At 38.2% G+C, this 14713-nt stretch overlaps 1 pseudogene; it reads right to left on the minus strand.

Moving 5' to 3' along the window:
• Positions 1–4460: 4460 nt before the first annotated feature.
• On the minus strand, positions 4461–6814 carry LOC100435183 (52 kDa repressor of the inhibitor of the protein kinase-like; annotated as a pseudogene).
• Between the last annotated feature and the right edge of the window lie 7899 nt (positions 6815–14713).

The raw sequence follows: 14713 nt of genomic DNA on the forward strand, positions 1-14713 counted from the left end.
CTGGACAATATGGTGAAACCTGTCTCTACTAAAAATACAAAAATTAGCCAGGTGTGGTGGTGTGCACCTGTAGTCCCAGCTACTTGGGAGGCTGAGACAGGAGAATTGCTTGAACCCAGGAGGCAGAGGCTGCAGTGAGCCGAGATATGGCCACTGCACTCCAGTCTGGGTGAGAGAGTGAGACCCAGTCTCAAAAAAAAAAATTAGTGATGTGCTGAGTAGTTAAATTTTTGTGTACTATAATATAAGCATATAAAGCAGAAATCACAAATCAAGCATTAAAAGGCCAGGCAGGGGGGAAATAGATTAATAACCATAATAAATACATATAATTTTCTCTCTCAATTTTAAAAACAATAAAAAGAAATCTAAGCAAGAGAAAAAAAAGCAGATTGGGTATGACGTTATAGGTAGTGATGGAGTCGGTAGTTAAACAGAGACTCTACAACCTAAAGGCGATCAGACGCTATTGATTTCAGCCGGTTTTTGCCATGTAGGGATGTAGAACTAGTGTTGCTTGACTAGATTTTTCAAGAGAAGTTTGCATCCCAAGTTTTATGTAAAATCTCCAAATTTAAATAACTGATTAGAAAAGCGATTTTGAACCTCTATAGGTGAAATCTGTCCAGATTTGGCCACGAGGCTACTAGTTTATAATCTCTGAGTAAGAAATCAGAGAGAGTCCAAACAAAGCACAAAAAAATAGTATGGTGGATAGATGGAGGAATTGAGTGAATTGAGAAATTCAGGGTCAGTATGACACTAACTTTTATTACATATAGGATCAAATTTTCAGACCTCAGAATCCTTTTCTGTATTGTTTCTCACTGTTTTTCCAGCAACTAGCCAGAGTGTCTGGAATTGATGGTTCATATATATTTAATTAACTAGTTAATCAATTAATTGGTAGTTTGGGTAAAATAATTTCTTCTTGATCTTACAGACCTCAAAATAATTTGAGTGATATAAAATGCCTTCTATGAGGAAATATTATAGAAATTAGTATTCATTTAAAATAGAGGAAAGTCATTGGATCATTAAATATTTTCTAAAAGATGATAGCAGGAAATGAGCTCATTTATATGTGTGCGTGTATGTGTGTGTGTGTGTGTGTGTGACAGAGAGAGAGAGAGAGAGCGTCAAAATAGAGGAATGGAGCTTACATTGCAATTAGAGTATTTGACTAGTAAGATAAAAGATTTTCTGGCTCATAAGAGTAAGTCTGCTAAGGAGACTGTTAAAGTTGGTGACCTTTAAAATAATATCAACAAACACCTTTTTTTTTGGCATTTAGCCAGTGACCAAACCAATATGACCTTATTGTTCTTTGGGAATCTATAGTGATTTTCAAACAACACTTCATTTCTAAATTATATAGCTCAAATAATATCCATTAAAAAGTCATAGAACTATGGTGGCTGCAGGGTGACAAAGGTGTCAAGAGGGGAACCATGAAGGCACAGAGCTCAACAAAAGGGACCAAGGAGAAGAAGTGACCAGCAGATTAAGGGGATTGGCTACAGATGGGGATTGAACAAATAAACCACCATATAGAGAAACCAGCTTTCTTGCTGCCTGAAAAAGGGTTTATAAAATTGAAGGGGGAGAGCCTAGAAAGTATCCTGAGGTTTTGCCTTGGAAATGAAGGTATGCATGTGAACTCATGATTTTTAAAATATATATGACATATAAATAGACAAGAATGTGTGCATTAATGTGTGTGTGTGTACATGTGTACATACGTGCATTTATAGATTGCTCTATCCACTAAGAAGGCTAAATGCCAGGACAACTCAGCAAAAATGAGTTCACCTTTTGCCCAGATCTTGATTTCTAAATACCTTAGTGTAATGACTGGTCCCAAAGGTGAAGCAGGGAAAATACAAAATGAGCGAGGAATATCTTGTGCCAGAAATTTGTTAAATGCGCAAAGAATTAAATGTCAAAAGGATCCAGGAGTTAGCCTGCAGGAGATTCCAGTGACCATATCTGAGACTATTTGAACATCAAAATAAATAATGATGGTAATGTATTACCACACATCAAAAAATTGATTCAGGAGTTCATATTTATATAAATAAATCAAAAAACATGTAGGAGAGAAAAATCTTTCTTATGGTAGAATGCCAAGTAATTAATGGAGAAGAAATGGTAGAAATAGAAAATCACCATTTTACACCCATCATTGCTGTGGCTAATTCAGGCAGGTATCATCAATGGATGCTAAGGCTGGTGGGTAGATTTTGATGTGACACTAGACACTGTTGTAATTTCAGAGTATCTCCCTACAAAATACTTATAAATTATGAAGGAATTGAATGGTATATTTTTGGTGAAAACATAAGGTTAACATCACTTATTAACCTTGACGTGTGAAGGTTGTGAAGTGTCAGCATTGTGTACCTCCTCATGTGATCCTCTAAGAAGAGCAGAAATTATTTCTGAGGTGTTCCTTCCAAGAAAGGACAGCTCAAGTCCAGTGATAAAGAAATATTCCGGCCGGGCGTGGTGGCTCACGCCTGTAATCCCAGCACTTTGGGAGGCCGAGGCGGGCGGATCACAAGGTCAGGAGATTGAGACCATCCTGGCTAACACGGTGAAACCCCGTCTCTATTAAAAATACAAAAAAATTAGCTGGGCGCGGTGGCGGGCGCCTGTAGTCCCAGCTACTGGGGAGGCTGAGGCAGGAGAATGGCGTGAACCCGGGAGATGGAGGTTGCAGTGAGCAGAGATCGCGCCACTGCACTCCAGCCTGGGCAACAGAGCCAGACTCCGTCTCAAAAAAAAAAAAAAAGAAATATTCCATGGACCACACTGAAGACACCCTAAAGAAAGACCTGTACTCTTTTAAAACTGTCAGGGTGATGAAAAACAGAGAAAGATAGACATGGTTTCAGATGGAATGTCACCAAAGGGCTGTGACAAGTGCATTGTGTATTCCTGAACTGAATCATGTGCCAAAGCAGAGAAGAAATATTGTGGGTAAAGTTGGCCAAACTTGAATGAGGCCTATATATTGGATAGTGGTATTGTACCAATGTTGATTTCTTGTCCTATGTTGGAGAGTGTCCTTGATTTGGTGAAATGCACACTGAAATTTTTAGATGTCCTGGGGCATCACATTTACAATTTGCTCTCAGAATTTTTGTAACTTTTAAGTATGAAGTTACTTAAATATAGATTAAAAAAAAACTAGAAGACACTTTTAATATACATAGTAAGAGAATAAGAGGATGGCATGAAGAGAAAAAAGTCTGCCTTTGTAAAAATTTAAATCTTTTCAAAGAAAAAGACAAATTTTTTAACAAAATTCACATTTTATTTAGATTGAAATAAATGATACAAAATTGACTTTCTTCACCAAAAATAACAGCAATATTTTCCATATTTTTCTAGATAAACCACAACACTTATTTGTGTAGGTCTTCCAGGTTTTGCTTATAAATGAAGACAAGGCAGGAGATACAAGTCATGGAAAAAGACAGAAAAAAACAGACAAATGAGTTGTCAGTATCCATGGCCTCTGATTCTGTCTTATCCATGAAACAGAAGTGTTCAACATATACCTGCTAAGAAGCTTAGGAAGGTGTAGGCTCCACAAAGGAATGTAAACAGAAACAACGAGATGTGGAACAACGGCAGACTTTCATTCAAACTTTAACTGCCATTTGTTCCTTTAAGTTCATTTGAGAAAGACAAAATCTACACTGAAATCCTTGTTTGGCGGGCTCACTAGCTTTTCTTTCTCCGGTAATTTCTTGTAACTGTCCAGTATAGATTTTTAACATACTTAAAACTCCTATTAGTCAAAGGTCAATTGTGGGCTTCACTATAACATTTTATAAAATGTATTCCTTCCTCCTCCACCTCTTCAAAATATATTTCTTCAAAGAATTCATTAACACCAAATGAGTAGAGATCCACGGTGATAATAGATGCTATGTCTAAAATGACTTAACTAAAACAATTCCAGAGTGCCTCCAGCAGAGAACATGCAGAAGGAAACATGGCACTTTCAGTGTTCTCTTCTGGAAGAACAGATAGGTCCTCAAAGCATGAGAGTTCAAACAGGGGCTATTTAAACAGGTAGATTATCAATGGCTAATGTATTCAATGGAGTCCTATAGACAAAGATATTTAGTGATTAAATGGCCTATATACACCTTATTGCTTTACTTCCAAATATCAAATATAAGAAAGCCTATTTTTCTGGGAGACCGAGGCAGGCAGATCACAGGGTCAGGAGATCGAGACCATCCTGGCTAACGCAGTGAAACCCCGTCTCCACTAAAAATACAAAAAATTAGCCAGGCATGGTGGCTGGTGCCTGTAGTCCCAGCTACTCAGGAGACTGATGCAGGAGAATGGCGTGAACCTGGGAGGCAGAGCTTGCAATGAGCCGAGATTGCGCCACTGCACTCCATCTCAAAAAAAAAAAAAAGCCTGTTTTTAAAAGTTTCTTAGGTACTTTCCATGGTTTCCCAATTATCTGTGGGAAGCTCTGACTTACTTGTATAGAGTTTAATATATGTGTTCACCATTAAATCCAGGTCATGTTTTATATCAAAATTTATGTTAAGCAAAGCCAAGTTACTCGATCTTTGGTCTGTCAAAGTGTACTTCAAATATGCTTTAAGATGCTTTCATCCATTTTCATGCCATTCATTCTCAACCTTCATCACAGGAAGAATACACAGGACCTTCAGCAATGCATACACATTAGGAAAAAACTTGATGTCAGGCAGATGGAGGGCTTCACAGATGGTGGATGGAAGCTCTGTATCTTTCCCCCTGTGTTGCCATTTGATTCTCCAACAATGAAGCTCGGCTGAGAGCATGTCGGGATTAGGTAAGCCACTTCTACAACATGTCAGCATGGTGTTCCTCCTAGGTATTAAATTTGAGTTGTCCCATGACTGTGGGTACCAGAGATAAGCATTTAAGAGCTTTGAGGTGCTGTTCTCAGAATATATCTTTAAGTTCCTGAATAATGTGCTCCACTGTTGTGACACTTAGGGTTTCTTTATAGTAACTCTCAGAGGTTAGCTGAGATTCCAAGTTACCCTGGTGAGCTCTGCGGAATTTCCCAGGGAGTTTCATTTGAAGATCAAGTTTGGTTGCCAAATTTGTGGCTTCCTCAAACCAAAATTCGTGATAAATTTCAATATTTTCCATCACTTCATTGAGTGAATGCAGTACTGCAGTCAAGCTACCGGCTGCAAAGAAGACATCAGGTTTGACCCTGGAGATTTTTCCCAAAGGCTCTTGTAAAAGGACATTTGTAAGAACAACAGTAGTAACAATGAAATCAAAATCTGTTACTGCACTGCAGTGTACAAATGCACGGCCAGCTATACAGTTATTCCATCTAATATTTGTGTCACTATTTATACTCTCTAAACATAAAACAAGTGCTTGCTGGAGTTCCACCAAAATTTCAAAAGCATCATGCCTGCCTGTTCACTGAGAATGGCAGATTTCCTTCAGTTCTTTACCCCTTTCTTTACTGTTCTGAAAAAGGACAGAAATCATAAAGTTCTAAAAGCAGTTGTGGCGATAGATGGAAAAAAGAACAAACTTCCTCAATTGTTCCTAATGCAACAGATACTCCCGTAACAGGTACTGTTTTTGCCAACCACATATTTATGGCACAGGAAGAGTAGAGCATGTAAATAGCTTGGGGATATTTCTCTAAAAGTCTAGAAGCAACAACTTTCATTTTGAAAGAAAATCCACTAGACACAATGTAAGCCTGGCCACGACAATACTCCATATTTAATCCCCACTTTTCAGTTATCATAGTGTGAAATTTCACAGCCAAAATTTCTGCATCAGCTTCATAAGGCATGAAGCCTACAAATTCCTCTCTTAGGTTATGACATTCATCAAGAAACCTCACCAACACACGTAGGTGCTCTTCCCCTGCTATGTCCACTACATGGTCAGTGATAGTGGACCTGAGAGTTTATTCTCGAATACAGCTCTCACAGATCTCTAGCATCTGTTTTTGCTGTGTTTTTGAACAATACAACGTGTTAACTGCTGTTGTCTCAAACTGCTTTCTCAGAACCTCTTCACCAGAATTTATCCGGGCCGACACTCCAGCAGTGCTTGAAAGTTATCTGGAGTAAAGAGATCTTCTGGGATTTCATCAGCCTCATATCCATCCAGAGGTATGTTTTGCTTTCCCATCAGAATCAAGATTTCAAACAGAGATTTTAGTTATTCTTTGTTTTCCTTCTCTTCAAGGGTTAGAGGTAAAATGTCCTCATCTTGTCCTTCACCCTCTTCTTCGCTGGGGTTCTGAGCATTGCTATTGTTGGTTTCTTTATGTTTTTGTTCCTGTTCAGAAGTTTCATCAACTTTTTTTCTGTTTCAGTGTCCTGATTTCGTCTTCACTCAGTTCTTTTATTCGTTTTCTGTGTCTACTCTGTGTGTTGTTCAAATGACTGGGAAAATCAAATATTGTTGGTATTGCATTATCTCGAAGAACTGTCCTGTAAGTAAGGACTCTCCCAATGACTTCATGAGTATCTGCTTCAATTAGTTTTGAGAAATAAAATAAACTAATTATTTAGTTTTCTGATGCCTCTGCAAAATGTATAGTTCTACAGATCATAGAGGTCTCAAAATGTTTGGCACATAATTGATCATGTTTCTTTAGCTGATCAGGTGTTTTATCTTCTAAATCTGCTCTCCTACAATTGTCCACCCACTTCTGGCATCTGGCCGGGTCCCGCGGGAACTTGAAGAAGGCCAGGTCGGACTGTGTGCTCTTCCGCGTGCAGTTAGGGGCAGCACAGAAGTTCCGCATCATTGCCGGCCGCCGGCCGGCTCAGCCCCCTCCCCTCCTCCCCAGGGCAGTCCGCCCGCCCATGGGGCCAGGGAGGGGAGCCAGGCCGGCTGGCCGGCTCGGCAGGACTGGCGCGCGGGGGCGACAAATTCTTATAGTTTGACTTTCCATTTTTAGTTTTAATTATGTTATGCCACTTATGAAAGAAAATATTCTGACTGCTCATTCCCAAAATATCTCAATTAAGTGCAAGGCAGAAACATTGGGTTAACTTCAACGTTTGTGAAAGTTTTCCCCAGAAAATTAAAATCTCCCATAGATATAGAATGCTCAGTCAGGACCACCTAAATACAGCTCTCAAAGACAAAACTGTAGGCACAAATATTTCTAAAGTAAATGATAAACACATGGATGTACCAAGGATATTTTCATGATGCTGTAACTTTAAGCTTCTTCATGTGTTGAGAAAGTATCTTTTTAAAATAACTCTGGAACTGCAGAACATTGAAAATGAGTGTGTTTCTGTGCAGCATTTGTGGAATGCTGGCCACCAAAGAGACATTTACAGCAATTGCAAATTTGCTTTTAAATTGATCCCCCATAACCCCAAAATATTTTTATCCCTTGCTAGTTATCTATTTTCTCTCTTAAATAATCCTGCCTTTTTATAACACTTTACTCCTGTTGCAAATTTTTTCACCAAATGCACAGTTAACTTTAAATCCATTTTAAAAGGCAAAGAGAAGATACCGGTAACTCTTACTTTGAACCCTATATATGCTTTTGTCCTGTCTATTTATGTTCAGTTTGTCGGACTTTCCCCAAAACTGATAGTTATTCTATTTAATTCAATTTAGCCAAATATCATGGGCTATAAAGTCAAGATTATACCAGAAGGGGCAATTGTCATAATTTAAGGTTTTGAGGCCACTAATGTCATGCTATTTTTGGGAATAACTAGACAAGACACAAAAGAACATCATTGTCACTGTTTCAGATATCATCTCATGAAACTGGTTTATTGGCCAGAATAATCCCAGGAATTTCTCAATGAAACTCAATTATGAACAATGAGACATGTCAATGAGGCATTGACAGGAAATCAAACATTCCACATATGCAAATATCTGACTAAAAAGTTTTCTCATTTAAGAGAATTTTAAGAATTTTAAGAAATTCAAGGATTTTATTCCTAAATTGTACTTTCTGTCATTTATTTATATAATTTAGAATAATCATTTTGAGCATTAGTGTGATGGACACTGCAAATGTATCCGTTAAAATGTATTTACTCCATCTGTTAGTAAAGACTTCAGGTTTGGGAGGTTGTACCTCCTAATCCCACCTTCCTTGGCATTTGAAATTGGAGGGGAAACATTTATTGTTTCACAAGTGGGCTTCTCTATTCCATTTAGGCCCATGAGACTGCAAAAGGTATTTGCTAGGGACATCTAATTAAAAAAAAAAAAGTCTAAGTCTTTATGCAAATGGTTGATGATGTCCCATAAACTTAGCAGCCATGGTTTAACCACAAGACTCACCAGATGAAACTGCCTTAGTACAGTGCCTGTTACAAAACTAGAATACGGAACAGAACAAACATAAAGAGCCTGTGATGCCATCATAGAGTAGCTAAATTAAAAAATCCAGGAAGTTTCCCTTTTGGATTTCCAACTGGCGTCAGGCAACATTATTTGAGCTGGGTTGTCTGTCACTTGTAACTAAATGCATACTACCAAGACAATGTTTATTCGTCTATGTCAGTGATGCCTGCAGGGCTAATAACAGTATTTGCCACATTACATAAAGTTACTCAGGACTTTCTGTGTTTTCTAACTCATGTGTTTAATTTGTATAGTGTATCTCTCTTCTCCTGTTAGCTATTACTGTATGGACTAAGAAATTAATTACTAAAAGATAAGAATTGTCAGCCAGTTTCCTTTGATCTGCTATGACCCTGGAGGAGGGGCATGTGCCAAAGGCCGCAGCTCCCTCCTTACTTTCTTAGGAAGGACTTTCCAGACCTCCATCAAAGTCAAATCCCCTTGTTAAGTATCTTTACTGAGCTACTATACAACAAGCTCTCTTCTAAGCATTTACCTGAATTAATCTATTTAATCCTCACATAATCTATTTAATCCTCACATAAACCTTATTTTACAGACCGTATCATTCCCATTTTAGGCCGTTTGTACTGCTTTAACATAAAACTTCAGAATGGGTAATTCATTAAAAACCAGAAATTTATTTTTCGCAGTTTGGAAGGTGGGAAGTCCAAGATCAAGGTGCCAGCATTTGGTCTAGTGAGGGCCTTCTTCCTACATCCTTCATGCTTTCGCAGAAGGGCAAGCTAACTAAATGCTGCAGGAAGCATCTTTTCTAAGGGCCTTAATCTCATTAATCAGGAGGAAGCTCTCATGGCCTAGTCGCTTATTAAAGACCGACCTCTTAATACCATGACATTGGCAACACCTGGATTTTGGAGGGAAACTATTCAAACTGTAGCACAAATGAAGAAAATGAGGCACAAAAGGGCTGGTAGGTAGTATAAAGTCACAAAACAAAGAAGAATTGGAAGTGTGATTTAAATAGAGGCAATTAAAAGCCCTGCCCCCTTAACTTTTATGCTACATGACCATTTATTTATTTATTTATTTTTTTGAGCTGGAGTCTCACTGTGTTGCCAGGCTAGAGTGCAGTGGTGCGGTCTCGGCTCACTGCAACCTCCGCCTCCCCGGAAGTGATTCTCCTGCCTCAGCCTCCTGAGTAGCTGGGACTACAGTCGCCCGCCCCCACGCCTGGCTAATTTTTTGTATTTTTAGTAGACATGGGGTTTCAGCATGTTGGCCAGAATGGTCTCGATCTCTTGACCTCTTGATCCACCCTCCTTGGCCTCCCAAAGTGCTGGGATTACAGGCGTGAGTCATCACGCCCGGCCCCATTTAGTTTTTTCAGAACACTTGTCTCACATGTTTTTTAAACATTTCCTAACACAATAATTCAATTAACATTCAACCCTCCCACTAGACTACAGGTTCCATACAAGCAGAGATTATATTGAGTAGTTCATCATTGTCTCCTCAACCCTTAGCACAATGCTCACATCTTTATAAGCACTCAGTAAGTGTTCAATAAAAGAGAGAAGAAAAGAAGGAAGGACACAAGGTAAGCACAGAGGAAAAGGAATGAAAGATGGAAATTAAGACCTAAGCAAGAACCCAAAAGGAAGCTATAGATAACTTATAATTGAGGGCTGTTTTAGCTGCACAGAGGCCTTTTCTGCTTCCTTCTAAGTAGTCGAATTTACCAGATAAATGAGCTGTTACTGTACTTCATGTCCAATAATAACATTTCTTCTAGCAATTAACTGAGAGTATGTCCAACACTTCATGTAATAAGGAAAGCTAAAAAGAAAACACACATTAAGAATATAAATAGGCCAGCGCAGTGGCTCGTGCCTGCAATCCCAGCACTTTGGGAGGTTGAGGTGGGCAGATTGCTTGAGCCCAGGAGTTCAAGACCAGCCTGGGTGACATGGTGAAACCCCACCTCTATAAAAAATAAAAATAAATAAAAAAACTAGCCAGGTGTGGCGGTGCGTGCCTGTAGTCCCAGCAACCCAGGAGGCTGAGGTGGGAGGGTCGCTTGGACCTGGAAAGGTCAAGGCTTCAGTGAGCTGGGATTGTGCCACTGCACTCCAGCCTGGGCAACAGAGTGAGATCCTTAAAACTGGCTACATATTCAGGATTTAAAGATTTAGAAGAGAGAATAAAATTACTAAATCTACAGAAATACAAAAACCCTCATAAACCATTATGAACACTTTTATGCACACAAACTAGAAAACCTGGAAGAAATTGATAAATTCCTGGAAATAAATTCCTGGAAATTGATAAATTCCTGGAAATTCCTTGAACTGGGAAGAAATAGAAACCCTGAACAGACCAATAGTGAGTTCCAAAATTGAATCAGTAATAAAAAGCCTACCAACCAGAAAAAAATCCCTGGACCAGACAGTTTCACAGCCAAATTCTACCAGATGTATAAAGAAGAGCTAGTACCAATCCTACTGAAAGTACTCCAAAAAATTGAGGAGGAGGGATTCCTTCCTCTCTCATTCTGTGAAGCCCGCATCATTATGATAGCAATTTCTGGCAGACACACACACACACATACACACACACACACACAAACTTCAGGCCAATATCCTTGCTGCACATAGATGCAAAAATCCTCAACAAAATACGAACAAACCGAACCTAACAGTACATCAAAAAGCTAATCCACCACAATCAGGTATACTTTATTCCTGGGATGCAAGGTTGGTTCAACATATGCAAATCAATAAATGTGATTAATCACATAAACAGAACAAAAAGCAAAAACCACATGATCATCTTAATAGACACAGAAAAGGCTTTTGATAAAATTTAACGTCCAGTCCATGCTAAAAACCATCAACAAACTAGGTGTCAAAGATACATACCTCAAAATAAAAAGAGGCATCTGTGACAAACCCACAGCCAATATCATACTGAACAGGCAAAAGCTGGAAGCATTCCCCTAGAAAAAAAGAACAAGACAAGGATGCCCACTCTCACTCCTTTTATTCAACATAGAACTGGAAATCCTAGTCAGAGCAATCAGGCAAGGGAAAGAAATAAAAAGCATACAAGTAGGAAAGAGGGGAAGTCAAACTACCTCTCTCCACAAATGCTATGACTCTATACCTACAAAACCCCAGTTACACCTCAAAGGCTCCTAGATCTGAAAAATAACATCAGCAAAGTTTCAGGATACAAAATCAAAGTACGAAAATCAACAGCATGTCTATACACCAATGTGAGAGCCAATTCAAGAATGCAATCCCATTCACAATAACCACAAAAAGAATAAAATATCTGGTGATAGATTTAATCAGGGAGGTGAAAGATCTCTATGATGAGAATTACAAAACACTGGTTAAAGAAATCAGAGATGAAACAAACAAAACATTCCATGCTCATAGATAGGAAGAATCAGTATTGTTACAATGGCCATACTGCTGAAAGCAGTTTTCAGATTCAATGTTATTCCTATGAAAACACCAATGACAATTTTTGAAGAGTAAGAAAAAACTATTCTAAAATTCATATAGAACCAAAAAAGGAGCTCAAATAGCCAAAGCAATACTAAGCAGGAAGAACAAAACCGGAGGTATCACATTGCCCAACTTCAAACTATACTACAAGGCTACAGTAACCAAAACAACATTGTACTGGTGCAAAAACAGACAGATAGACCAATGGAACAGGTTAGAGAATCCATAAATAATGCTGCACAACTACAGCCATCGGATCTTCAACAAAGTTGATAAAACCAAGCAATGGGGAAAGGACTCCCTGCTCAAAAAATGGTGCTTGAATAACTGGCTAGCCATATGCAGAAGACTGAAACTGGGCTCCTTGCATATACCATCTGCAAAAATCAACTCAAGATGGATTTAAGACTTAAATATAAAACCTAAAACTATAAAAGCCCTAGAGGTAAACCTGGGAAATACCATCGTGGACATAGATCCTGGCAAGGATTTCATGATGAAAACTCCAAAAGCAGTTGCAACAAAAACAGAAATTGACAGATAGGACCCAATTAAATTAAATAGATTCTGCACAGCAAAAATAACTATCAGCAGAGTAAACAGACAGCCTACAGAATGGGAGAAAATATTTGTAAACTGCATTTCACAAAGGTCAAATATCTAGAAACTATAAGGAATTTAAACAAATTAACAAGCAAAAAAACAAACAACCTCATTAAAAATGAGCAAAGGACATGAACAGACATTTCTCTAATGAAGACATTCATGTGGCCAACAAGCATATGAAAAAATATTCAACATTACTTAACATTAGAGAAATGCAAATCAAAACCAGAATGAGATACCATCTCACATCAGTCAGCATGGCTAGTATTAAAAAGTCAAAGAATAACAGATGCTGATGAGGTTGCAGAGAAAAGATACTGCTTACACATTGGTAGTAGGAATGTAAATTACTTCAGCCACTGTGGAAAGCAGTTTGGATATTTCTCAAAGAACGTAGAACTAACATTCAACCCAGCAATCCCATTATTGGGTATATAGCCAAAGGAATATAAATCATTCACCATAAAGACACATGAACTCATATGTTCATTGCAGCACTATTCACAATGGTAAAGACATGGAATCAACCTATCAACCTAGATGCCCATTGGTGGTGGACTGGATAAAGAAAATGTGGTACGTGTATACCATGGAACATTATGCAGCCATAAGAAAGAACGAAATTATGTCCTTTGCAGCAACGTGGATAGAGTTGGAGGCCATTATCCTAAGTGAAGTAATATAGGTAAGAACAGAAAAGCAAATACAACATATTCTCGCCTATATGAAAGGGAGCTAAACATTGAGTATACATGGATACAAAGAAGGAAACAATAGACACTGGGGCCTACTTGAAGATGGAGGGTAGTAGGAGGGTGAGAACCAAAAAGCTATCTATCCAGTACTATTCTCAGTACCTGAGTGATGAAATAATGTGTGCACCAAACCCCTGCAACATGCAATTTACCGTGTAACAAACCTGCACATATATCCCTTGAACCTAAAATAAAAGTTGGAAAGAAAAAGAGAGAGAGAATAAGAATCTCCCAGGAGACCTGAAAGAAGCTATGACTGACTAAAGCAATGGATAAGGGTATAGTCTGTGTCAGTTAACTATTGCTGCGTAACAAATTATCCCAAAATTTAGTATCTTAAGAGAGCATGCATTTATTATCTCACAGTTTATGTGAGTTAGGTATAACTTAGTTGGATCCTTTAGTTCAGCACCTTTCACAAGGCTGCAATTAGGTTTTTAGTGCAGGTTCGCAGTCATCTCAAGGTTAAACTGGGGCAGGATCTCCTTCTAAGCTCATTTAGTGGTTGTTGATAAGATTCACTTCCTTGTGTGCTGTTGAACAGAGGCCACCTTCAGTTTCTTGAAATATGAGGCTCTTCATCATGGCAGCTTGCTTCATCAAATCTAGTAAAAGATAGCATCTGCTAGCAAGGCAAAAGTCATGATAATTTATAATTTAATATGGAAAGGACATCTTCTCACTTTTGCCATCTTCTGTTCATTAGGAGCAAGTCACTAGGTTCAGCCCACGATCAATAGGAGAGGATTACTCAAGGTCATGAATACCAGGAGGTAGGGATCATTTTAAAAGTTTGCATAATATGTAGTTCTTTCTATAGCTAAAAAAACTACATATAAATTACATAATGTGTACTTTATAATTATGTATTTTTATTTTTAAGCCAAGGACAATGTAAGTGTAAAATAACAATATGTACTCATGTATATCATCATATAAACTCTTATTATTAAAGTCCATTTACTTTCAAGAGAAGTGGTTCAAATCACAGATTAAAACAGTAAAAATGTTAAGTTCAAATAAAATGTATACACGTGGCAGCATATTTGCCATTTTTTAACTGTGGAATATGAAATAAAATCGTAAGTTCCTGTCATGCAACTGTGCCTTCTAAATGGTATTTAATAAATAAACATTAAAAGCAAGGAATATAATTCAGACACTAGGTAAGGAGGAAGTACATGCAAACTGATAGAAAATAAAAATGCAGTTCAACTAAATGATGAATATAACAAACCCAATTTCCAGGCCTGAAAATTCGAGAAAAAATTTCCAGTAAATCATTGGAGGGATTCATTCGTCACCTCCCCTCCTCTGCCCACCTCTCACTAGCTTTCTGCGAGGAGAGGAGATGGTGTCCCAAACCAAAACCTGTGTGTCCCTGGGTAACTTCCTCAAGATACAGCCAAATCAGAAAGGTATTATGAATATTTCTGGGAACATTACTGGACCATTATGCATAAGCGTTAAATTGAATAT

The sequence above is a fragment of the Pongo abelii genome, chromosome 8, assembly GCF_028885655.2.
Source record: "Pongo abelii isolate AG06213 chromosome 8, NHGRI_mPonAbe1-v2.0_pri, whole genome shotgun sequence".
NCBI classification, from domain to species: domain Eukaryota; kingdom Metazoa; phylum Chordata; class Mammalia; order Primates; family Hominidae; genus Pongo; species Pongo abelii.